Source organism: Mycteria americana, chromosome 3 (assembly GCF_035582795.1).
Source record: "Mycteria americana isolate JAX WOST 10 ecotype Jacksonville Zoo and Gardens chromosome 3, USCA_MyAme_1.0, whole genome shotgun sequence".
NCBI classification, from domain to species: Eukaryota; Metazoa; Chordata; class Aves; order Ciconiiformes; family Ciconiidae; genus Mycteria; species Mycteria americana.
The window spans coordinates 102,770,306-102,795,578 of NC_134367.1; the positions used below are offsets into that span (position 1 = coordinate 102,770,306).

At 41.6% G+C, this 25,273-nt stretch overlaps 1 protein-coding gene across 8 annotated transcripts in view; it reads left to right on the top strand.

Annotated features, from left to right (window-relative positions):
* Positions 1-25,273, top strand: part of TRERF1 (transcriptional regulating factor 1) — a 104,879-nt gene that overhangs the window by 55,716 nt on the left and 23,890 nt on the right. For all 8 annotated transcript variants that reach the window (XM_075496332.1, XM_075496336.1, XM_075496335.1 and 5 more), the window contains one exon: positions 17,409-17,506. The gene's annotated coding sequence lies outside the window, so the exon portion shown is untranslated. The remainder of the gene's footprint in view (positions 1-17,408; positions 17,507-25,273) is intronic.

The following is a 25,273-nucleotide window of genomic DNA, read 5'->3' on the forward strand; positions in this document are numbered from 1 at the left end:
ATGCAAGCCCAGTCCTTGGTGAACCTGCCCTGGTTCTGGGGAGATGTTTCAGCCATCGTTGGGAGACCTTAATTGCACGTGACCTCTTGTGTACACTAGTTTCTCCCACACATGCATTTTTCCACTTGTCTTCTCTACTCCTCCTGTCCACCTCCTGTATGCTGCTCTAGCTGCAAGGAGTGCAAAGGGGGCTGCCTGGGCAGACCCCAGCGTTGCCTATTAGGGCTCTTCTTCACTCTGTCCAAAATCAGTAAATGGGGACTTGCTCAGCAGAAGAGAAGATTTCTATCTGTGATGGTCAATTCTTGGTTTTGAGGGTGGAGGGAATGGGTTTAACTTTATATTTTAATGGAATGTATGTTTAAATTACTATTAAAATGATATCTTAGGAAAAGTGTTTATGGAAAAAAGAGCTATTTTAGATAGTTCTTTGAGGTAAATGTACTTCTCAAAGAATTTGAGTCATGTGGTCTTTCTGAATGTCTTTTGACACGATCGTTATTCACTTGTACCATTTGTTTCCTGTCTCATTATATAAGTTAGCAAACCACTCTAGGGTTACCTTTACTTTTATTTGCATTATAAATTGCACCGTGAAAAACGTTCTCGTTGGGTTGCCTGCTGCTAAGCAAAGAGCTGTAAATAAAGTGGTTTCTGATTGAAATACAGGAGAACCACAGAACCATTGTAATTAGTGTACCCTCTGGTTTTTCTCTCTCTCTCTCTCTCTCTTTTTTTTTAATATTACCACATATCTTTTTTTATAAAGTGAACCAAGTTTCTCTTCCTCCTAGTTACACTTAACTTGAAATAGTCACTTCTTGCTGAACCAAGTGCTCCAGACCTCTGTTTGACATTTATAGCCTTCTGCAGGTGTGCCTACCTGATGCTGTTACTGTTTCTGTATGCTTTTCTGGGTAGGTGAACAGTGCTAGGAAGAATACCTGAAGCTGCTTTTTTGCCCCCCCCCTAATTACAGAATTCACTTATGGAGAAGACAACTTTTAGATAGGAGTAAGGAAAAGGTATTTTCTGGGAAAGCATCTGTGTGAGCATCTTGTGATCTGCAGGCAGATGTTACTGAAGTGGTTTGCTGTTTTTGACTGGGAGGGTAGGCACATTTTGCCACTTGTGTTTTAATGGGATACTCCATCTGCTGTCTAGCCAAATCTCTTTCTGAACATGAAAGTTTTGTGCCAAATGTAACATCAAATCAAGAGAAAAGAGGTGGGGTGTTTTCTTCAGTATGCTGTAAATGTTAAAACCCAATGTGTCTTAGAGGATGGGTAAATCCAGATCTTTTTATGTATCTGGTTCTTTGCTTATTTTAAAACAGCAAATATGTGTAATTCCAGTTGATTGTTAATTTGGAAACACATAGACAAGTATTCGTTTTATCTGTTAACGGCTGTTTTGTTGGGTTTTAGTTACCTAATTTGATATTATCCGCTTTATTCATAGCGTTCTCATCACAGACTATCTAATGTGTTGGAGTCCTGCCTCTAGTGATGAATGTTATTTTTACCCTTTTTGCAAAGGCTGGTGCTATGCCACTAAATAGATTTCATTTTTTTTTTCTCCCAATGTTAAGGAGATGTAGCAAGTATGTCATCCATTCTTAAGATTCAGAATTCATAATATTCATGCGTTTTGCTCTAATCATCTGCAGTTATAATTTTTAATTTTCTGGTTCTGTTTATTGACATGGTACTTTTTTGTTCAGATATGACAGTCATGAATCATTCGGCAAGTTATTTGAGTCACATGGATGATTTTTCATTTTTTTTTTAAAGCACTTGGGGGTGAGGGGGAGAACTCTTTTGTTACTACTTCTCCAAATTTAGGAGTAGGAGCTATGAGGATCTTTCCTTCCCCCTGCTTATTAGAAACAAAGCAGGTGCTAACAGCCCTGTGAGGCCAGAACTGGCCTTCTATGGTGGCCCTTTAGGCATGGGAATGGAATCAAAAGCTTGAATTGTGTCAGCATTTTCCATCTTATCTAAAGTCTTTCAGTTTAGGACTTTCCAAAGACAGGAACCCACTGGAAATTGACGTTCTCAAGTCCAGAGCAAGTTCCTTCTGATACTAACCCGATACTCAGGAGACAGTTAGTCCATTTGAGAATATGGCTAAAATGAAAATAGAAATGACCCTACTGTCTTGCTAAAGATTTTATTTTTATTGAGCATCATCTTGTTGTTAAGAGCCTGTAAGAAGCTGAGAAATAGAAGTGAGATCTGGAAGGAGTAGGTGATGGTGATTTAAAGTATCTGAAAATGTTCAGGTAATATGAACCAGAAACCTCTTGCTGACTCGGTGTCCTATGCTTGGGGGCATATAAAATGTGCCAGTCTCTTGCTTGTGTGAAAGATCTATAACTTAGACAGCAGGCCAGTAACATCATGTCCACGGAGTTATGCTACCATTTTTCCCCAGGTTAAAAGGACTGTGTAACCCCCTAAAGAAGTAAAAATAGTGAACAACCACAGATGGTAGAGTGAAGCTATATGTCTGTTACCAGTGGAGAAGTTGCGCAGACTGCACTTGCTATTCTTTGCACTTTGAAAAGGATGAAGACCTATGAGCATTCCCAAATCTCATCTTGCTCAACAAACTCGTCAGAAGCCTCAAATTAGAGAGGTCTAAGGTATATCCATCTCAGGATTTCATGTCTTTAGTCCTATGTTGTCCAGAGAAAATTACTAGTAATGTATGTTTTCCTGTAAGAAATATTTTTTGGTTCAGGACTTCATAGTTCGGACTAGTGAATAAATCATCAGAATTTCATCTTCAGGTTCTCCTGACAGGAACGGGCATATCTATTGGAAATAAGGATATAATAATTTATCAGATGGATCTCCAAGACCATGGTCTGTAATTGTACCCTGGTTTGCTGGTGAACCCAGAGAGGCATCACCAGCTGCCTCAGTACTGCCTGCATTTAGTTGTGCACAAAATGTACCAGAGAGATGTTTTTCCTCTTATACAAACATAGAAAGCTCCTGATGTATTTGTGGCCTGCAGTAGGTCACGTCTAGAAGGAGAGCACTCCAAAAGGCATCTGAATGGAGGAGCAGCCTCTGGGTTGTGGCTTCTGCTGGTACACCAGGGACAAAGAGAAGGCTGGAGCTGGCTAGAAGTAAGGCACACCAGACTGGCACTCCTCTGTTTCCAACAGTTGTTTGCATTGTGCAAAACCACTGTAATAGTATTTGAGAAAAGACAGTTATCTGTGTGTCAGTGGGTTGGCTCAAGAGAAGGTCTTTGGGCAATGATGGCTCAGACTTGCAGGGCTTCAGAACGTGTCAAAAAAGTTTGATAATTCAATCATAGGTCTCCCTGTCATGGAAGACGACTTTATACCATCCCTCTTTCTGGCAAGTGCAGGAGATCTCACAGGAATGGGGCATTACAGATGGTCCATTCAGCCTTGCAGAACTCGGTGCCTGGAGTTAATGAGATGACAACTGAAACTTTCAGTGTGCAAAGGAATTTCAGTCCACTATTGAATCTAGACCTGGGTAAAACTCATATGCAGAAGATGAAAAGAGAGATGCAGCTTTTTTGATGGCTAGGGTTTACTGGAAAATATACCAGCAGGACAGTATGGGACCACATAGACTTATCCGAGTCCTGTGTTACCAGAGACATTAATGCAGGGGAAGACGAGGTAAAGAATGCCTTAAGGTTTTTCTGTAAGATGGGCTTCCTCCAGGCTAATGCCCTGTAGGAAAGCTAAAATAAAAATCAAATCTATAGCAGTGATCTCAATATTTAAAAAATAAAATTAAAAAATTTAGGCTCACTGCAACTCTTCGCTTTTCAAAGATAATCTTTAGACATTCATGTTGTTATATTATCTGGTACAGCATCTGATACACAGACTTTCTGTAGCTTGAATTTGCAGTCCAGGAACGCTAAGAACATGGCAGAAAACAGTACTCTTTCGATTACCTTTTGTCTCATGCAGTTACTTCTTATCCAGAAGGCTTGTCTCTGAATTTTCCATAAGGACAATTTGATTAAAAAAAAAAATAATTTTTTTTTAGGTAGGTCCATTGCTTATTAAAAAAGAAAGCATTATTTTGCACAAGCCAAAATCACATTACTGTTGTTCTGGCCTGATTCTTGGCATCTGAAGGAAAACAAATGTTTGTACATTAGGTATTCGGAGGCAACTTTAAATGATATATGCAGTACCTTCATTATATATTATCCATCCTTCTTACTGTCTTTTAACTGAAGCATGGTAATAAGAGTCCGCCATTGCAAGAGGAAGGAACGAATGTAAGGTTGTACATATATTGGAGAAAAATCCTTTAATAATATTGTAGCCCTCCCTTATGAGGTGTCTGCTTGAGATCTTTGTCAGATGAGACTGCTATTTGAACACCTGCCTTGCGCTCATGTAGGTTGATGCTTTCCTCCTTTGGATGTAGTCTTGGGGGAAGGCTGTTCTGCAATGCCCCAGCACTGTGCTGGATTCGGTCACCGTATACCTACTGTCAGCCTCGCTGTTGGTAAGGGTGAGTCCTGTCCTGACTCCCAGATAGCACGGTGCGGTGCATGCTACCTGTATACTTCTTTTAAGAGAATTCTTGCTCTCTCTTATTTTTCTTTTCAGTAGCATTGTATCCATTTTTGTACACTATTCAACTCATTATTCAAATAATTTCCAAGAGATGCCTTTCTTGCATGACTTGCATCGATGCTAGAAACACCCTCAACCAAACCACAAACAAACAAGAAACACACACACGCCCCAACAACCCCACCACTCTAAAGAGAAAGTTTTGCAGCCTGCACCGAAGTTAAGGACCATGAGGTTTGACCAAGAGGAATAATGGTGTTTCCTTAACACAAATGCTAGTGTTGTGCCATGGGAGCTAGGTGCAGGGAGACAAAGGCAAGCCTTAGCATCTCTTCAGGACATACAGTGGTGACACCAGCCTTCACTTAGAAGGGTGCCACTGTGCTTTCTGAGTGGGAATATTTTTCATTACGGGAGGGGTTTTTGGAGACTTGTGCCCCTGCTAGGCTGCACGCTCTACCTTCCCTTGTGTCTGGCTATGTTGAAGCTTTGGGGAGATCTTTAGCTGCTGACTCTGGGTAAGAGAGGCTGAAGCACTGCCTGCTCAGGTTTGGCTGGTATTGCATGAGCTGCTTTTGCTTCTGACTTGCTCGGCATGTTTGCAATGTCTCTCACCTTTCACTTCTGTTGCAGTTGTTTTTAGCTCCTGTTTTAGTTGTGTTTTTTAAATCAACTCAGAATCCCTCCTCAATCCCCTTCTACAGCCCCAAGTTATATTTGCTGGTATTTGCAGTGATGAGGGCTGTTAGAAATGGCGTTATCGGTTGCCTATTTCAGTCATGAAGAAGTCCACAGTCAGAACTAAAAATACTTGAGGTTCATGGCATTACTTTTCAATCCTCTGGTCACATTGCTTGTAGCCACTGTTCCTTGGGCAGTTCCCAAGGATGCATCAGTGGGGAGGTTAGCATCCATCCTGCTCTGAGTTACAAATTACTTTTCCAGTCAGATCTCTCGGGAAGATACTCCAGAGAGGCTTGAATCTGCTGTAAGTGAACAGAAGGGAAACCACGAGTGTGTCAGCACCACCATCTTCTTTCCAGAATCCTGCGATAAATCAGATAACACTGTTCTGAGAATTGCTTGCTTACTAATTATTGAAATAACATTACCTTTTCTTTGTGTCTGTAATTAGCATTTCAGCTTGAGTCTACGACTTGATGATAAATGAGCCTTGTATGCCATAAGCTCAGTAAATGATGAAAAACTGAAGTCTGTGTTTGCTTACTCTCTTCCTCCATAAAACAAACAAAACTGAGCTGATCTGTAAGTAGAAATGGTGTCAGAAATGATGTGGTCTAAAGGAGGACGTTGCTTTTATTTTTATTTCTCCATTTCCTCATCGGGTGGCTCACAGTACATGTAAACAATGCAATAAATAAATACTCTGATAAGTCCAACTTTAGCTAAGATAACCATGGAAAATCCTTTTATGTGTTTCTAAATCAGAGAATAGAAATGCATCTCCTACAAACTGGTAGGAGAATTATAGAGTAAGTCTTTAAAAGCATGATCTGGAGCAGCCTAGATTTCCAGATAGCACACTCTGAAAACCTAATATCCACATAAAACAGTTGATGAAAAATGTTGATGTAAAAGTATCATGTATCCATTTGAGATAACGGTCTTTTAGAGGGCGAGAGTAGGCTGAAAAGCTAAGGCAAGCTCTATAAAGTTGTACTGAGGTTCTGTCTGCTGTGCCGGCTTGTGGAGTTTGAGACTCAGAACTTGATACGTGGGCATCTGAACAACACCATGTCTGAATGCAAGACTTATCTGAGCAGAATTTATGCTAGGTGTCTTTAAAGATAAGAGCTTACTCTGAAGATGTTGGAGGTCATTTGCAGACTGTTTGGAGAGATAATTTGTAGAGGCTTCTCTAGATGACAGCAAAAGGGAAATGACAGATTTTTAGCAGAAGTCTGTCTTAAGGAGAGAAAGAGAAACTGGTGAGCAGACTGTGGAAGGCTATTCCAGAGGGGAACCTCAATGGCTCGAGTAAACAGGACTTTAGAATATGTCCATTGCTACCTCCTAGCAACCAAAACTTTTATGAGGTTCAGTTGGCACAGATCCACTTGCTTGGAGGACGATTATGCATAATTCATGCTAGATGTCTGAGGTCACAGTGACCTCAGACAAAATTGGGACTTGAAATGGGAGATGATCCTTGGGCTCCCTGTTGCAGAGCCCCCAATTCCTTCACCTTCGTGCAAAGCACCGTGCCAGGACACCAGTTGGGTTATGAGGAAATGCGGGCAGAGCCTTTTAGTTCTTGAATTCAAGCTCTGTCTGTGACGGAGCTGAAAATGGTATGAAATGGTCAGGCATGCATTGCTTTCAGTGGAAAGTGTGATGCTTGGTAACATTCCAGTAATTCTGAAGGATGACTTGGTCAACTGGTATGTAAGGTAGAGCCATAGATGGCAAGCAAGTTTATCACCTTCTTCAAGGTGTTTGCTACTTGCAATTCATTCCCAGGAGAAGATCCTATGGTGGTGTACTGTGCCTGCTATAGAGAAGGCTTCCTAACAAGCACCTCCCTGGTGCTTGTTAGGCATGCTCTGGAAACTCCTTTCTGTTGTTCTGCTAAGAAACAAGCTGGCAATTTTGTCAGAATAAAGCTTTATCCATTAATTTATTTAAAAGGCCCTTTCCTTAAGGTACTCTTTTGTTCTTCCCTCCCCCCTGGCAGTTGTCCACAAAATTAAAAAACAAACAAACACCCCCACCCCACCCCCCCCCAACAAACAAAACCCCCTCAAAAACCAACCAAACAAAAAACCAAAACAAAACAACCCCCCCAAAAAAACCCACTGGCTAAATAATTCTCCTTAGCTTATCTGGGAAGGGAGACATTACCCTAACCTGTGTTTCTCTGTTTATATTTCTCTCAGGTAAGTTTTAAGCAGGATGAACTTGCTCCTTGCAGAATGATATGTGTTTACTTTGTCACTTCTGTAAGGTGTCCTGTGTGCTTTGTCACAAGTTAGCAAAACTGGAGAGGGTGTTGTGCTGCTGGACTGGTGTTTAGTGTGGGCAATACCTTGAAAGCGAACTTAGAGGGGCTGGGAGCATGCATGCTCCAAAATTTAGGCAGTCTTCTAAGAGAAATCGTAGAAGCCGGTTCTCAAAGCTTCAGAGGCTGTGTATCTGTACCTGTAGGGTAATTGGGCAAAATGCTTATAGCTTAGCTAGGAGACCTTTTGGGAGCATTGTTATTTTTGCAAGCATTAAATGCAAAATCTGAATTTGTTACAAAAATGTGTCTGTAAGTTGTGCTTAGCCATTCTCCCTTGCCTGCAAGCTGAAGGCACCATGGTATTAAAAGCATCGTCCTTTCCCCTCTTCTGTGCTACTTCTGGTTACGTGGAATACTAGGAAAGGAAACTGAGGATCGGCAAATACTACCTACTGTACAGAAAAGTCTGTACAAGAGAAGATTTCTATAGGGATGGCTAAGAGCTTTGAATGTAATGAAGAAGAAAATACTCAGCGGAGCTAATACTTGTGGGGAATAAATTCTTCACAGAAAGGTGAGAAAGCTGCTGAGTGTCAATGTTCCTCTGAAAATGGTAAAAGTAATTGTAAAAGCTGAATGGTGTGGCATTTAATTATGTAAGGAACCAAAGGGGCTAAAAAAAATAATAACCTGGTATATCAAAAAGCAATTTAAAATATAAGCTAGGGAAAATGGAATATTTCTGTCACAATAAGATGAATTCCACTACTGGCTGCATTGATTTTGTGTCTCAAGTTTTGTTCCAAACAGATCTGTAACTATGGGGGGGGGGGGAGAAGGCATACTTTTGTTCCCCTGACCTCCCAAGCCAACCCATTCCGCTTCTCAGCAAGAATGGTGAGAAAGATTTGGATAAATATACAAACAGGACTTAAGAATTTAATTAGCTCTGTTGGTCGTTCAGTCTCCAGTTGTCTGATTTAATTGTCCCTTTCAAAGGGATCATTTGAAGCAGAGCTCCATATGCTCTGTGAATGTCAGTAAACTAAGCTTGTTAGTGTACAGTGCGAAGGCCAAAGCTGAATTCTTGTGGGTATTCACAGCCTTTAATAAATAGCACGGCAGTGCCGAGGAGGAATCGTTCCTTACGCCCACTCGCCCTTAAGATGTTTCCCTTCAATTCAGAAATGAATATTCAGTTGAAAAGTTATTATACATCTTGTGTCTTTCAAAATATTCTTGGCACTGCATAGGAGTCTGTCTGCAGAGGGGTGGGATAGGTTGGTGGTTTTTTTTTTTCCTCCTACCTTCTGCGCGGAGGATCTGGAGCCAAGCAGTAGCTGTTAGACTTTTAGGTTTGTCACTTATTTGTTTGGTGTGGGGTTTTTTTGGGCCTGGCAGTGCTGTTTCTTGAGCTGCGGAGCTCCTGCTCCATCTTCTTGGGGCAGGGATGGCACGTCAGCATGGCATGAGAGGTCCAAGTGTTAGGCTGTCAGGATCTTGACAGAAGATCTTGCTGTGAAGTGTTCTCAACTCTGCCAAACTGGAACAATTAGGGTAAAGCTCATTATGGGGAGTGCCTGCTTGAAGATTTTTTTTTTTTGAGTGATTGGGGAATTTCATTTAGGAGAGTGGCTGTTTTCCAGTAATTTTGTGAAGGGAAAGAATAGTTTGAAGGTTTTTCAAGGAAGCAGGGTTGTTTATTGACATCACTTTTGGTGATGATTTTGTTTGAACAGTTTCAGTCACCTCATAGTTTAAAGTAAGGAACTGAAGTCTTGCAAGAGTGTAGGCTTACGGTATTAAGAATAACGAAAAGAAGGGCTGGCTGAAATGTGTTGCAGGAGAACTCCTTGCACTGAATGATTGGATGATAAAGTGCCAGGGGAAATTGCTTGTAGATAAATGAAAGCAATGTGTGTGGGAGGAGGGGGGGGGTCACAATGCGGCATATGCCCTGATGAGCGCTGCACCAGGTGTTACTGCTCTGGAAGGAGCATTTGTGGTCATCCTGTAAAAATGGCAGCGTAACGATCGGTAAAATGAGTGTCAGTACTCATTAGTGAAGGAACAGAAAACAAAACAGAAAGCATAAACGTGCTGCTGTGTAAGTGTGTGGTGCTTCCCTACCGTGGTGTCTTCAATACCATGTGCAGCTCTGGTCCTCCCGTCTTCCATCTCACCTCACCCAGTCCACAAAATGTTGTAAAGTAGAAGAAAAAGCCCAAGTATGGGGTGACCCAGGAGTCCTCGGTCTGGAAAGTACCTGACATGGAAGAGACCTGCAAAAATTATGAATGTCACGAAGAAGGGGATGGGGAGTGAGTGTTCACTGTCCTTCCCAGGAGATGAGCATGAAACGAGTGTGAGAGCTGTGAAGGGGAAGATGATGGTTCCTTGGGCAGCTCTGGGGCTGTCAAGCTTGTACTGCCAGCCAGGATGCTATCCAAATTCAATAAGGAGAGGACAAGAAATGGTTGTGTGGCAGGAGGTATAGGTTGTGGACCTGAAGGAAGAGGGCTGAGTAGAGGCAGAGGAGAGGAGTCTGGCTAGGTACCGAAGGGGTGATACCTGGCATGACAGAGGAGAAGAAAATGTATCTTGGAAAGGGACTCAGTTTTGGGGAAAGGACTGGCTTAGGGAAAGAAGAGAAAGCAAAGAAGCAGACGAGCTCAGGAGTTGCAGGAATGGGCAGGCAAACTTCTGCCTACCCAAACACGCTTGCTTAACAAGGTGGGGATAGAGACAGGATTGTTAGAGTGAATCTGAGGTTCTGCTGTTCGCAAATACCTCTCCAACTCAGATGAGCATTTTGCTAGCACACCTTTCCCTGGCAGGTAACAGCCTGTCACTGCCCTAATTTTACTTTATTCAACTTGACTGGTCTGTGTAGAGGCCGTGTTAGACTGGCGGAAGAACCATTCCAGCTTTTAGACAATACCGTGTAATGGAATGTATTTTTTAAATGACACCACACATAAGATATCAAGACAACCTTTTTCAGATTAAATGCCAGAATGAAAGTATGCTTTTATAACTTCATTTTAGCCTTGTTTTACATAAATGCACTTTGAGAACTGTAAACTGCATTTTTTTGGTGGTTTTTTTTGTGTGTGTGTCCCCAAACTCCTTTCCAGTTTGGTACATATGATGGATTTGCTGTGAAGAGAAATTAAACTCCTGTAGAGGGAGGCTGTGTTGGATCCCTATTAATTTGCTGCAGTTGTTTGAAGTTATGTAATGAAAGATGGAAGGAATCGCAAGAAAGAGTATTTTTTTCCTGGATGGGACAAGCTGAGCCCTGTCCGAGGGAACTGGATTATATTCTGGCCAGTGCCACAGAGCAGCCACCTGATGCAGTTGCTCAAGGCAGGCATATCCTGGGTAGTCACCAGTTACACCTATGGTAGTCTCTTCTAGTGTAAGCACCTGCTTGCTTTGATAGGCATCTGACCAGTAGCTGGAGTCAAAACCACTTGAAACATAATCTAGTGTTGTACAGTATCTGTTATCTGAAATGCTGCATCGTACACGTGAAAAACTAATAGACTTTGGAATTCGTAATCTATCTGTGCCATAACATCTCATCTGTAAGATGTGTCTTTTGTCTAAGAGATTTGCTGTGGAAATAAATGTAATACAATATTCCTGAAGCATTTCAAAGATGTAGAAATGAGCATATAAAAATAATCTCGCGTGCATGAAGAATCCTGTCCTAAGAAGAGAATTTGAATTTCTAGAGTTTCTCCGAGAAATAAGGTGTAACCAGAAAGCTGAACATGGACTGGGGGGGGGGGGGGGAAATAATAAAGTTGATGGTTAAGAGAGGACTTCCAGCATGTGGGGAGAGACTGTGCTCTGATGTAGTCGTGTTAAGTGAACCAAATTAATGGTACATGATTGATGATGATAGTTCTGGTACTTTTGTACTACAATCTTTGTTGGTATTTCTTAATACATGTACTCTGCTGTTCTTATGTTTCTTATCTTAAGGTGGCTTGCTTTCCCCTTTTCTGCTCCAAAAATAATTAAATACTGTTTAATCATGACCAACCAATTTAGGTAACAGGATGCTCTTGGGTCACGCTTGTTGTAATAGAAATAATGACAAATACAGTAGAGAAAACTCTTGTGTTTCATTGATTTAAAGTAGGTGAGATTTATTCATTTCATGGTAAGGTTATCAGCTGATGTTCGTGTACAGTTAGGTAGACAGGCTGCCACTGGACAGAAGAGAAATGCCAAGTGACCTTTTTTTTTTTTTTAATTATTTTATTCTCTCAGTCACATTTTGGATGCTCTGATGATGATCTATAGGAAGTCTGAGTTCTCAATTTTAACACTTCGGTTAAGTTCTTAATGTCAAATGATACAAAAGTCTATCCCGTTAAAGTAAATATAGCTATTCTAGAAGGATGTATGTCTAACATTTCACTTCACTTTGGTAGAGGATACGTATATTCTCGTCTTTGATCTGTATTGTTCTTTTAATATCTAAAATCTGCCGTGCAGCTGTAGCGTTGTCCTTGGAAGCACATGGCCTGTGCCAGGCACACTTGACCAGTCCATGGAGCATGTGCGTGGCCTTCCTTGGTGTCACTGCTCTTCGTGGTGGTTGAGTGGGGCATCTTCATCGGCCAGGCAAAGGTTCTCCTCTTCCTAACCTGCTGTCAGGCCTCAGAGCAGTAGCAGAAGTTCGGGAAGGGGATCAGCATCTCGGAGCACGATGTAGTCACAGTGGAGGCTGAAAGAGCTCTGGGAAATGGCTCTTTATGGTGACCTGCAGGCAAGGGGAGCTGAAGTGTTGCAACAAAAATGCTGCCCCCAAGCTTCTGCCGCAGCCTCATGCCACAGGTAGCATAACTGGTGCTAGTGTTTGTGCCATCGCTCCTAGAGCAGCACTGTGTCTTTCTGCTTCTCCTTAAAACTGCTCTGTGAAGGCTCCTGCAGGACTAATTCAGCCTTCATCTAGAAATCTTCCTCTTGTGTGTTGCAGTAACTTGCAGGTAGGTGGGAACTTTGAGTTTTTGAACTGTAACGTGGCTGGAGAAAATCCCTGTTCGTTGGTGTATTGCCTAGAGTTTTACTGCCATCCTCCATTTTATCCCTGGAAAAATACCTAGTTTAACTTTGTGTGAAGCTTTGCTGATCGATATGTTACAAGCATAGTAAAGTTCAAGAAATTGCCTCCATTACTATCTTGAGATGAGAAATTGATTTAGCTGCATTCTCTCTCTGCTAATTCGTCTGTGCTTTACGTTCCCATAAAAGGTATTATGTGCTCCTTATTTTCCAGCAGTGTCATCAATCCTAATGAAGAGAGAAGACCGAAAATTTATATTGTGTGTATGGGATAGCTGATCTCTGACTTAGCTCTTAATTGGTAAATGTTGCTGTAGGCTTCCCTTCTCAGCTTCTCCTTACTGTTCTTCAGTTATATGCAAAATCTAGGGGCTGGGATGGGAGCAAAACTGAAGAATATGGCAACAGAATATGAAGTTAGATTGCTTTTTAATCTAAACCTCAAAAAATGAGATACTTACTGAAATTTAATGAAAGGAATTAAAACCTCATTTGTGAATTTTATGTATTTTTGTAGTGTTTGGTCCTGTGTTAATTACATTGGGATTGTTTCAGTATTTATCAGCCATCAGTTCACTATCTCTGGCTTTAAAATGCCCAAAGTTTTATTCTTTAACTATGGTATTATGTATGAGAGCTTTGCAGGTATCTGCTAATTTACATACAACTGCATGAGAGTGGTATTGTAGCTCTGATGAAGGTGGTATAATGGGAAAAGCAGCCAAAACAAATAAGAAAAACAGGAAAGGGTTTTCCTGGGCATTCCTGTTGTTGCTTTTCCCAGTGTCCATCAGCCTAACCTCTGTCGGAAGCTGCCAGAGATGGTTTGTCTGCAGAATACTTTGGCATTTTTAGGTTTAATACTAGTGTTCATTGTTCTAGAGCAGATAGATAAATGAAAAAGAAAGAAAAACTATATACTGTGACTTTGGTCACTGCTCATGATAGAGCAGTTATTTCTTCAATGAAATTTGAACATCTTGGCAGGTTCTAAACAGCTGTGTTAAACTGGGACAAAAAACCTCCCAACATTTTCTTTTTGGCTCCACTGATGTTAACCTCAGGTTTTCCCTGTGTCTCTGAATATTTCCTGTTACAAACACAAAGCGATGGTATACACCTGTTAGTCATCTAGATTCAGTATGCCTGTCAGAGACCTAAAGGTGTTCAATACCAGTATAAAAAACAAGTTAGATAAAGCATTAAGTACATGTGGGCTTATTAAAACCTGTCTTATTTCAACAAAGAGGCAAATTAATGGGATTTGCCGAGAAAAGCCGTCAGCAGATAGGATGCAAGCAGGTAATGAATGGTTTGCTTTCAGGGATGTTTGTAGCATTTCAGCTCACATTTGTAGCAAGACATGGATGTGCACAGGCTTTAGTTACTGGGACTCAACGCAATAATGTTTTAAGCAAAAACTCACTTGGATCCAAGAAAATCCATGTGTCCCTGTGTGATGCTACCAGCATTTACCATCAGCTGACGTGTTCTGTCGAAGGAAGATGTTTTGGGCAGGCTGGGCTTTGTAAGGAGGTCTGCTGTCTCCCGTGGCGCGTGTTTTGATGGAGTGGGTTGGTGCCTGGATTGTGCTGTGGACCTGTGTGTTTCCTGTGGGCTTGGGGGAAGGTGAAGGGGAACGCAGAGGCTGGCGTTGGTCAGGGCAAGGGAGCTGCTTGGGTTCGTCTCCCCCACCTTGCTGGTGGGCTAAGGGGGAGGGCACTTGTTCTGTGCAAGGAACTGCTGGACTTGGGGAGCGGCTTCTTGCTGTATGCAGTAGTGTCACAGTGCTCAGGACCTATTATCAGAGACTTCTAAAGAATAATTTAACAAGTGAATCTAGTGTGCAGGTGAGAGGAGGAAAATGCTGATCGAGGTCACTGAGGTTATCTGTGCCCTTCTCCCATAAGTGGTCATTTATACAGTTTCTTCTTAAGACTGGAATGACTTTCTAAAACCTGGCAGGGCTCAATGCAAATGAAGAGTTTCCCACTGACATCAGAGAGCTGTGAATTGTACCTTAAGCTTCCAGGCTTGTTTCAGAGAATCATAGAATACCAGGTTGGAAGGGACCTCAAGGATCATCTGGTCCAACCTTTCTTGGTAAAAGCACAGTCTAGACAAGATGGCCCAGCACCCTGTTCAGCCGAATCTTAAAAGTGTCCAATATTGGGGAATCCACGACTTCCCTGGGGAGATTATTCCAAAAGCTGATTGTTCTTATTGTGAAAAATTTTCCTCTTGCGTCCAGCTGGAATCTCCCCAGGAGTAACTTGTACCTGTTACCCCTTGTCTTTTCCATGTGGATCCTTGTAAAAAGGGAGTCTCCATCTTCTTTGTAGCCACCCTTTAAGTACTGGAACATGGTGATAAGGTCTCCCCTAAGCCTTATTTTCTCAAGGCTGAACAAACCCAGTTCTCTCCTCAGCACAAGAAGGACATGGAGCTGTTGGAGTGAGTCCAGAGGAGGGCCACGAAAATGATCCGAGGGCTGGAGCACCTCTCCTACAGGGACAGGCTGAGAGAGTTGGGGTTGTTCAGCCTGGAGAAGAGAAGGCTGCGGGGAGACCTTATAGCAGCCTTTCAGTACTTAAAGGGGGCCTATAGGAAAGATGGGGACAGACTTTTCAGCAAGGTCTGTTGTGACAGGACGAGGAGCAATGGTTTTAAACTAAGGGAGGGCAGATTTAGACTGGATTTAAGAAAGAAATTTTTTACAATTAGGATGGTGAGGCACTGGAACAGGTTGCCCAGAGAGGTGGTAGATGCCCCATCCCTGGAAACATTCAAGGTCAGGCTGGATGGGGCTCTGAGCAACCTGATCTAGTTGAAGATGTCCCTGCTCTTGCAGGGGGGTTGGGCTAGATAACCTGTAAAGGTTCCTTCCAACCCAAAGCATTCTATGATTCTATTCTATGATTCTCTTAGCCTTTCCTCATATGGCAGGCTTCCCAGTCCTTTGATCATCTTTGTGGCCCTTCTCTGGACCCTCTTCAGCCTGTCCATTTCTTTTTTTGTATAGCAGGGACCAAAACTGAACATGGTATTACAGGTGTGGCCTGACAAGTGCTGAGTAGAGTGGGATAATGACTTCTTTATCTCTGAAGATGATGCCCTTGTTGATGCAACCCAGCGTCCTGTTGGCTTTCTTTGTCGCAGCAGCACACTATTCACTCATAGTGAGCTTGGTGCCCACCAGGACTCCCGAGTCCCTTTCCACAGAGCTGCTCCCCAGCTGGGTAGATCCCAGCCTGTGCTGCACTCCTGGATTATGTTTTCCCAGGTGCGAGACCTTACGTTTGTCTTTGTTGAACTTCATAAGGTTCTTGTTAGCCCACTCTTCCAGCCTATCCAGGTCTTCCTGCAGGGTGGTTCTCCCTTCCAAAGTGTCTGCTTCCCCACTCAGTTTGGTTTCGTCGGCAAACTTCATCAGGGTACACTTGATCCCATCGTCCAGGTCACTTATGAAGATATTAAACAGTGCTGGGCACAATATTGATCCCTGGGGGAGCCCCCTTGTGACAGGTTGCCAGTTCGAAAAGGAGCTATTTACCACCACCCTCTGGGTGTGGCCCATCAGCCAGTTCCCCACCCACCGCATGGACCACTTGTCTGGACTGTAACACATCAGGTCCTCTAGGAGGAGGCTGTGGGAAACCATATCGAAAGCCTTGGAGAAATCCGGGTAGACAATGTCCACTGCTCGCCCCACATCAACCGAGCAGGTTACTTTGTCATAGAAGGCGATCAGGTTTGTCAAGCATGATTTGCCTTTGGTGAATCTGTGCTGGATTTTCCCAGTCACATGCTTCATTTGACTTGTGATAGCTCCCAGGAGGATTTGTTCCATAACTTTCCCAGGGACTGAAGTAAGACTGATGGGCCTATAATTTCCTGGATCCTCCTTTAAGCCCTTCTTGTAGATGGGGATGGCATTAGCTTTCTCCTAGTCTTCTGGGATGTCCCCCGATCTCCATGACTTCCCAAAGGTTATGGAGAGTGGCCTCGCAACGATGTCAGCCAGCTCTTGTAACACCCTCGGGTGTTTGGGGCCTTCCCTAAAAGCCATCTTGGCAGCAGCACCTACAAAAACAAATGTGTTGTTTTCATTTAAATAATTTAAGATGCCTTGTCTAGATATCTCTTCTGCACTGGGTGACAACCTGATTGTATCTCCCGCACCTTTGACTTTCATTAATCCCTCCCTTCCTGATTGCTGTACCTTCTGTTGTTTGTGTAACGCTCGTCGAGTAGGTTGCAAGCTGTGGGCCAGCAAATCTCTTCTCCGTGAGAGCATCCAGCCTGTCTTTGGGTTCTGTCAAAGCAGTGTAAGATGCTGTGAAATCTTTACGGTCTCTGCAGTAGAGACGCAACCTTGTTTTATTTATTGCATCAACATAACCCAATCCTCATTTTGCAGTAGGCACCAAGCTGAGTAAGAAGGAAAGATTAATTTATTTGCATTTCAGTCTAATTTGAAGGACCGTGGATGTATCCATCCCAGAGATTTGACGATGAAGCAGTCTCTCACTATTGGTATGGGAAAGAGATTCTTGCTTGTTCCTTAAGGGAGTTACAGTGCTAATAGATGTCCTCTGCAATAGTGGCTTGAAGAAAGGAGTAGCATGGAGATACTATATTGAATAGAAGTTAGTATTTGGTTGTGTTACAATAGGAAGCTTATTCTTGCTCATAGTTTGGGACAAGCTGATATTTTATAAGATAATCACATGAGGGGAAAAACTAATTTCCGTTCTTTTGCTTTATGTTTAGATATGTCACTTTGAGATCACAGAATGAAAGCAGCATGAAATGGTATGGCAAAGACAGCACAGCAAGATACAGGAGTCCCGCAAATCCTCAAAAATCAGGTAATGTTGCAGCATCATATGTCCACTTTCTATGAGGCTCAATGCTTTTTGACTGTTTTCCAAAATTTGGGCTTCTGAGTCTCTGTGGCTTTATTGGTGGGCTTCTCAAATATAACTAGTTGCATGTTGGCTTTGTGTCCTGTAAAACATTATTTTATGTACCACAGTATGTATGACACAGGAGACCCCCACACATTTAAATCTCTCCTAAAGGACTGCCTTGGCTATATTGTCTCATACAAGCAAAATGGACATTATCTCAATTAAAAAAAAAAAAAGGCAGCCATGGTGGTCAGTTCTGCATAGCCATTGGATTTTACTTGGCTCCATTGCGAGGTACTGACATGATGTATTTTAGAGGGATTGACTTCTCAGAGGGTCCTGCAGCTGCATTTCTGAAAACTGCCTCCTTTGGGGCTGGGCTCAAAATAGCTCTTCCCTCCCTGCTGAAAGCTTAGCCATATGCTATTTTCCACATACTACTACTTCTGCCTGTTTTTTTTTTTTAATTGTTTATCTGTCTCAGGATGTTTCCTTCGTGCCTGTTTTTGCAAATCCTAGCATATGTTCTCTGACTGTTTCACAGCATTTACAGTTACAGAAAAAGGCAATCACATTACAAGCTTCAGAGTGTAAACACTGTAGAGGTCAGGAAGAAACTGGTTAAGTGCATTATAAGGATGCTCACCTTATACTAGAATTGTATGCTTATCAGGGCTGTGGTTACAACAATAGCCAATGGATTGATGTTTGAGTGGAAAGGCATAAAAATTTCCCTTCCTTCCCCAAATCAACAGCAGTGACCAGAGGTTGTAATGTAGCCACATACGGTAAGTGGGCAAGGTCTAACCTCTCTGTCCTTAGGTCTTCATGCCGGGGTCTTGTCATGTCTGCAGAACTAGGATCTTGCTGTGGAAAAACAAGTCACTCAGTTCAGTAATAGAAGTAAACTAAAATATGAAATTGAGGGCAATTTTGATAATAGGACATGTTTATTTTCCAGGAAGCATTTGAGAGTATTGCCCTTGATGTAGGACTCAGCAGAAGGTACTACAATTTATTTCATCTAAGCAGTCAGTAAACCCAGATTGGCTGAAGAGATTTCAAATCAAGTTTCATAGACAGCTTCAGCCTTGATCAAATATGCAGTAACGTATTGGTGAATATTAAAAAAATCATTGTGTTTATCCCAGGTGATCAGCCCCTTTAATTAATGCTGTCTTCTGTACGCTTAGCCGCTTAGTCATGGAATATGCAATTCAAGTGCCCTTCTGGTCTTAGTCAAGGCTTGTATTTTATTTTTATTTTTAATCAGTATTGGGAGGACATCACGTCATTTTATATTTGCCGTTTTTATGAAGTAATGTAATACCTGCTTCAGTCGCAGTTCTCCGAACCCTTCAAAGTACCTCAAAACTGTAATGCCGATTCACTGACAACAAAGATAATCAGATTTGTTGAAGCAACCTTCTTCGTTTCTTTGGGACTCATGGAACTGTATCTCCCTTAAGCTAAATTGAGTTAATGGCTTTATTTAGAAATCAGCCTCCTCTTCTTGAATAACCAGAATTCTGTTAGTTTGAGGGGAAAAAAGTTTTCATTAAATTACCAGTGCCTCAGAATGCATTTTCTACTTATAACTTAGATCAAAAGGAGAGGAAAATGTTTCTGCTTGTTTGTCTTCCTTTCTCCTCCCCCTTTTCTAGAGACTTTCCTGAGATGATCAACTGTTGGTTTTGCTGTTGTTTTTTTTTGTTGCCTTTTTTTTTTTAAACTTCATTGAAGTAGAGAAATTGCTTGGTTCCCCTCCCAATGCCGTTGTTGCTCTCCCCTCCCCCAAGTCCAATGTGTTCTTTATTAAACTGAATTAGGACATTCTAGTCTCTCTTAAGAGTGGAAATGGGAACAGCTTAAATGAGCAGCCACATGAGACTCAGCAGCCTTTCCAACTGCACTGCAGAAGGAGCTCAGCTGCAAAGGGAATGATAGTTTTTGAAGGATTTGTGCAACTGTTGAAGAATTACCAGTATTAATATTAAAAAGCAGCTAATCTGTTTTTCCCCTCCATTTTAAGAGTGTATAGCTTTCTTACTATGCTTGCTATAAAATCAGTGTGCTAAATATTTTGCTTCCTTTCCGTCCTCTTCTCACTTTTGCAATTGTTTTATTTGCTGATGTTCTCATATACTGAAGTGGGTTTTTTGTTGTTGGTGGTTTTGCCTAACAACGCTAACCTTGGGCTTTGTATGCAGATATGGGTGCGGATTTGAGATCTCTGCCATTCAAAGAAAGCCAAAATAGAAGTGCAGTAGAAAACATACGAGCAGTTGTATCCAGGATTGGGATAAAAAGGTTTTCAGCCCTATAAGCATTTGTCCTTGAGATAGCTATAGAAAATTACTGTTGGTCCTTGAAATCCATATTGCTATTTCGGTGTTTGTTCTAACCAAAACAGGCACGATCCTGATACCTTTTGACCCTTGTTTTCAGTCTCTGCCTCTCTTTATTGCTATATCAGATGTCTTCAGGGTTTCTATAGATATTTAAAAAAAAAAAAAAATCTTTGAGCTGTTATATTCTCACCTCTCTTTCCCCTTTTCTCTCTGTTAGTTCACCCATCCACTTTGCTTGGCCGTAGAAATTATTCATTCTGTTTCAGTATTGTGCTGCTTTTTTCATGTGCTTATTTCCTGTGCCAAAAAAAAATGGAGCTGGGGCTTGAACCATGGCTACACAAAGAGTTACGGAGGCAAACCTGGTATCTAAACAGCCTGCAAGAGCACAGGGGTCTCTGAAATATTCCACTCTTCCTCTCCCAATTCTGTACTTCTCAGCCATCCAGCATTACCGCAGTTGTCACATATGAAGATGTAGGGGTAGTGCCAGCTTCGCTCCTGAGAGCTGGGTTTGCGTAATGCAGGTGCGTCCGTTCTTAGGTAGCGCTCTCTTGGTTTTTAAAGCAGCTCTTCTCAGTGAGTTCTTAGTGGTGGTTGTACGTTGGTAGTGCCCAGCTGAAAATCATGCCTAACTGTGCTATTGCTTAAAGGCTGGATTATAGTCAGCCCGAGTGGCAAGGGCTGCTGGTAGCATCAGTGTTAGCAGAATGGAGGCTATCAGGGAGGGAACTGCTGTATATTCCTGTGTCTGTCCTAAAGGAAATCAGAGAGCAAGATGATGTGAATGATGGCTGTCTTGATTTAGGAATAGCTTAGCAGATCTCACAGTTCTGAATAACAAAACAGGCCAATAAAAACATTCTCATAAAAAAGGCTAAAAATTGAGTAAGATAAATCCTGTTCTGTTTCTATTGAAGCTAAGTGGGAGGAAAAAAATGGAAAGGAAGGAAGGGAACAGCGAACTTCTGGTTTTGGATTTCATCTTATCCACAGTTAAAAATGAGGCTTATATTCTAATAGCAAAAAGGCAGCCACTTAAGAAAGCCCTGTCTCAGCCTGTCTGACAAGGGTGGTAAGGCACAATTAAACCATGTCTGCAGTGTTGGGAGAACACATAGCAATGACACATTTCTGTAAGCAGGCATGCCTTGAGTTAAGTGTTACAAAAAACAGTGTAGACTGCTAAGAGTGGTGGTTAAACTTGCTTTAACTGATGTGTGACCATCCCAGAGGGAGGGACATGAGGGAGGGATGGTGCCCCAGCAAATGAACATCTGCTGATACCGTTGCTTGTGAGTAGCTTCAGGTGCTCTGTCCTGCAGAAGCTGGTTGAACATGGAGGTCTTTTTTGTATCTGCCATCTTATCCAGTTGTCGTCTCTTCAGGCTAATTAGTAATTAATGTATAAAAGCATGTAGATTTTTGCTTACAGTGACAGCTGAAAAACTTGAAATAAGTTGGACAAACCATAGGATCCAATTCCCTTTTGATACACAGCCATGCAACCTACTGAGACGGCTTAGACCAGCGCTATAATAACTTTATGGCCTTATTTAATGAGTCTGCTTCCTTCAGCATCTGCTGTCCTACAGTCTTTTGTCATCCCTCTCCATTAACTCAGTTCTGAAACTGGCACTGGCTGACATTCAGTCCTGGTTTTGCAGCCTAAACTCAGCCCACCTTTCATGCACTGTGTTATTTGGAGTGGATGTCTTGCTCTGCAATTCATGTGGATTCAGGCAGTTTGATAGTGTGACTGTGGCTTGATCTGTTGTTTACTAGAGTTGAAAAATTCTGCAGGTTTCAGCTTCTGTGGTGTGTGTTGATGGAGCTGGGAGTGGTTTTTCTTTTTTTTATAACTACCATCTCCTTGAAATTTCACTGCCTGTCATCTTCTCTAAGTTCTTCTGACTCTCCAGTGATACAGTTTATGAAGGAGGAAAATCAGATCACCTTTATTGAAGACTCGTAACGTTGGAATATTCTTCCATTTCATGTTTACCAGAATTAACTTATGGCATGCTTCCAGGAGAGACTACTACTTGCATTGCCTTACAGTTGCTTGTGTTGGAAGAGGGAGACAGTTAGATTGTGTAAAGGCATTTCAGCCAGCTTGGCATGTCCCTGGCTTTCAGTCTGGAGAATGAAGCTGTGCAAGTTGCAGGGGACCACGTTGAAATGATGAGAAAAGAGCTGGAGGGAAACCTTGTCTCTGTTGAAATCAATTGAACTCCCATTAGTTTGAGTCCAGATTTCATCCATAAACTTAAGTAGGGTATTTCTCTTTCTAGGCAGTCTACAGAAATGTTTCTGTGCTTTTGCATTTGTTTTCATGTTTCTTTGTAATGACTGCATAATTGGGATATATCTGTAATGTCAGAAATGTAATAGGTTAAGTAGCATAAATGACTGTTGGGAAGAGAAGAAACACAGAACTGCAGAACCATTGTTGCTTTAAAACTCCTGCTGCTTTTAGTTGTTTGATTTAACCATTTAGTAGTTAGAGTTGTTGTGATAAATTGCAATGATGGGTGTTGAGGCACGAGTGCTAAACAAAAAAGAGAAAAAGCACCTTTCTCTTCCTACCATCGAAAGAAATAGAAATCATTCAGTACGCTGCCAGTGGCTTCTCAGTTGGCCAGAGACTAACTTTGATGCCCCTAAAGCCTTAATGATGTTGTGTACAGCACTGAAATACTGTTAGATTTTAATCTGACAAGAAATGGATACTGTTAGCATCTTGTTAAAGCTGATCGCAAATGCTCAGTTTATACAGCATCAAGCCCTTGAATTTAAGCCCTGTTCAAGTACTAAAAAAACCTCTGGTATCTAAGGGACTGGTTTATTACTGATTATGCTTTTATCAATGTGCCTATTTGTTTGTTTTTTTCTGTTACCTGAAGGTAGAATAACAATGCTTTTTAAACATTTGCACTTTTCTCCCTCCAGATCAGTGATGCTTTTGAAAGGAATGTTTTCATCTCATTTTTCTTTTTTCCTGGGTTTTTTTTTTTTTTTCAGGGACGGGGGGGAATGGGTGTTTGAAAACAATAAAATTTTTTTCAAATGTGGTTCTCATAAGGACTGAACTTTCCAGTCACTTTGTGACTTGATTGGTATTTTAATATAATATTCCTTTATAATTTTTCAGACTTTTACAAATGTTTCTCTGTAACTGTGATGATAACTCTGTAATCTACCTAACAGACAGCAGTAAGTCTCACCTCCCAAACTGGAGGTGAGTTGAGGATGCTGCAGCTGCTGGAGAAGAAATTTATGAGTGTTTGGTGGGTTTGGGGTTTTTTTGTTTCGTTTTTGTTTTTTCTTCTGAGAGGTTTGTGCTAATGCCTCAGATATAAAACCTTGACTGTTTTCCAGTACCCTGAGAACTGTGACAGGTAACCCCCAGGGGAAAGGGTGCAGTAAGTGGAATTTGGTGCATGCCCAAGGGCTGACATTTTCTCTCGTGACCACAAAACTAGCTGTGGCTGATGGTACAGGTGGTAGCATCTGCTGACGTGGTGCTCCTGCCTCTGGGAAGAGTAGGGGGTCAGGGGCTTGGCTGGCCACTTGATTCATTTTTATACCAAAATCATAGTGTTTGCTGCCTTAAAAATAAGTCCTCTTACTGTCCTTACTCCTGAAATTCTTGCAGTCTTTTAATTGTCTCCTGGAAGCATTTATTCTTGCTCACTGGTTTGTATCGCTATTATTTCTTGTCCTTTGACTAATGCTTGTCACTTCAAACTTTAAAAAGAAGAGCCAAAACCAAGGAACTTGGTGTAAATTACAACACTGTTAATAGGTGAAATGGGACATGCCTCCTATATGAAAGGTGTATTGACAGATCCAATAGTGCTGTGTTTTCATGTGTTCAGAGCATCTCGGCTGCGCTTTCTTAATTTGGCAGGCATAAGAGGAGATGCATATTCCTGTGTAGGATCCCTCTCTTCCTCTAAAAGTTGATGGCCTTTCAGTGTGAAATATCACACAGTGTTTATTTTTATGCCCTTTGAATGCTTTGTGGAGGCTTTGTTTAGTTTCCCTTCATAATTTTTAATAGGAAGTCTTTGAAGTTGGGTTGTGGCTGAAAAATCTTGTTGGCAGCCTGACCATTCATTGTTGACTCCTATCTTTTTTTTAATTGTGCATCTATAAAAATCTGGAAGGGAGTGTGTTCAGAGAAACTATGAAGCAATGTATATTTCTGGAAAGGGGAAATAAACTTGCAATTATTCTCAGCCATTATTTGTCACGTGAAAATGTTACATGCTAATGGCTGCAGATGGTTTACACAAAAACTGTGTACACACTGAAAGCCCTCTTCATTGGGAGCTAGGGTTTTCTGTCATACGTTATGCTAGAGCAGAAAAGGGTTTTTTTTCTGCCTACAGCTATGTATTACCCTTATTTGCTGTTGCTAGCACAGACCTCGTTAATATGCATCTGGCAATGGTTAAAATTTTCTCCATCAGTGACTTCACATTTACCCATCTAGATCAAGGATCCTCCTAAGTTTAAAAAGGTAAGGACATCAGTACACAGGAGTCTTTGGTGGAAAGTATTTTTAGAATGGTTTTATCATGGTTTAGAAAGGCAGATGTGAAGGAGGCAGAGTTAAGGTTGTGGTCTAATATTTTTGTGCTCCTGTTAAAGTTCAGGATCAACTTCTATGTTAAAACGTATTTATGTGTGCATAGGCATATTGTACCTCGGTGCATGCGTGTGATTGTAGACACAGGGATTGCTTCGTACTGTGGAACAGTAAAACAACCCTGTAGTGTGCCTATGTATTTTGTTTTATTCATTGAAAACAGTACAGACATCTGTAAAGTGTTACTCTGAATTACAGTTTATACAGTAAAAATGATAAAAGGTTGTATTCGGTATAAATTAGTCTGTTAAAATAATGCAAAGCAAAGAAGGAAGGGTGAGAGGGTAGAGCAGAAGTTGGAGTTCAGCACTCCCGATGTAAGGTGAGTGATCAGAGAAGATTTCCATGGACTGGTTTGGTCTTAGCATTAATAGGATTCCACACAGATGTAGCAAACAAATCTACGTGCACAGATGCAGTTGGGTAACTATGCTTGTGATTTTTTTTTTTTAATTGTTACAGCAATGAGCATTAGTGTTGCATCTTATTCCTCAGTGACGCTCTACTTTCATACCACCAGTGGACACCTCCTGTAGATACCCTGAAAGTTATGAGAAGCTGTGGAAGGCTCTGTGCAAATCCCAGATTGCACTTAACTTTTCTGTATGTCCTTTTAGATGCTGATATCCGAGTACGATCAGCTTTGTTCAAAGCCATGGTTTTCTTTTACCTGCCTTTTCAAGCCTTTGTGGAGGTACCCATGGTGTCCACAGTACT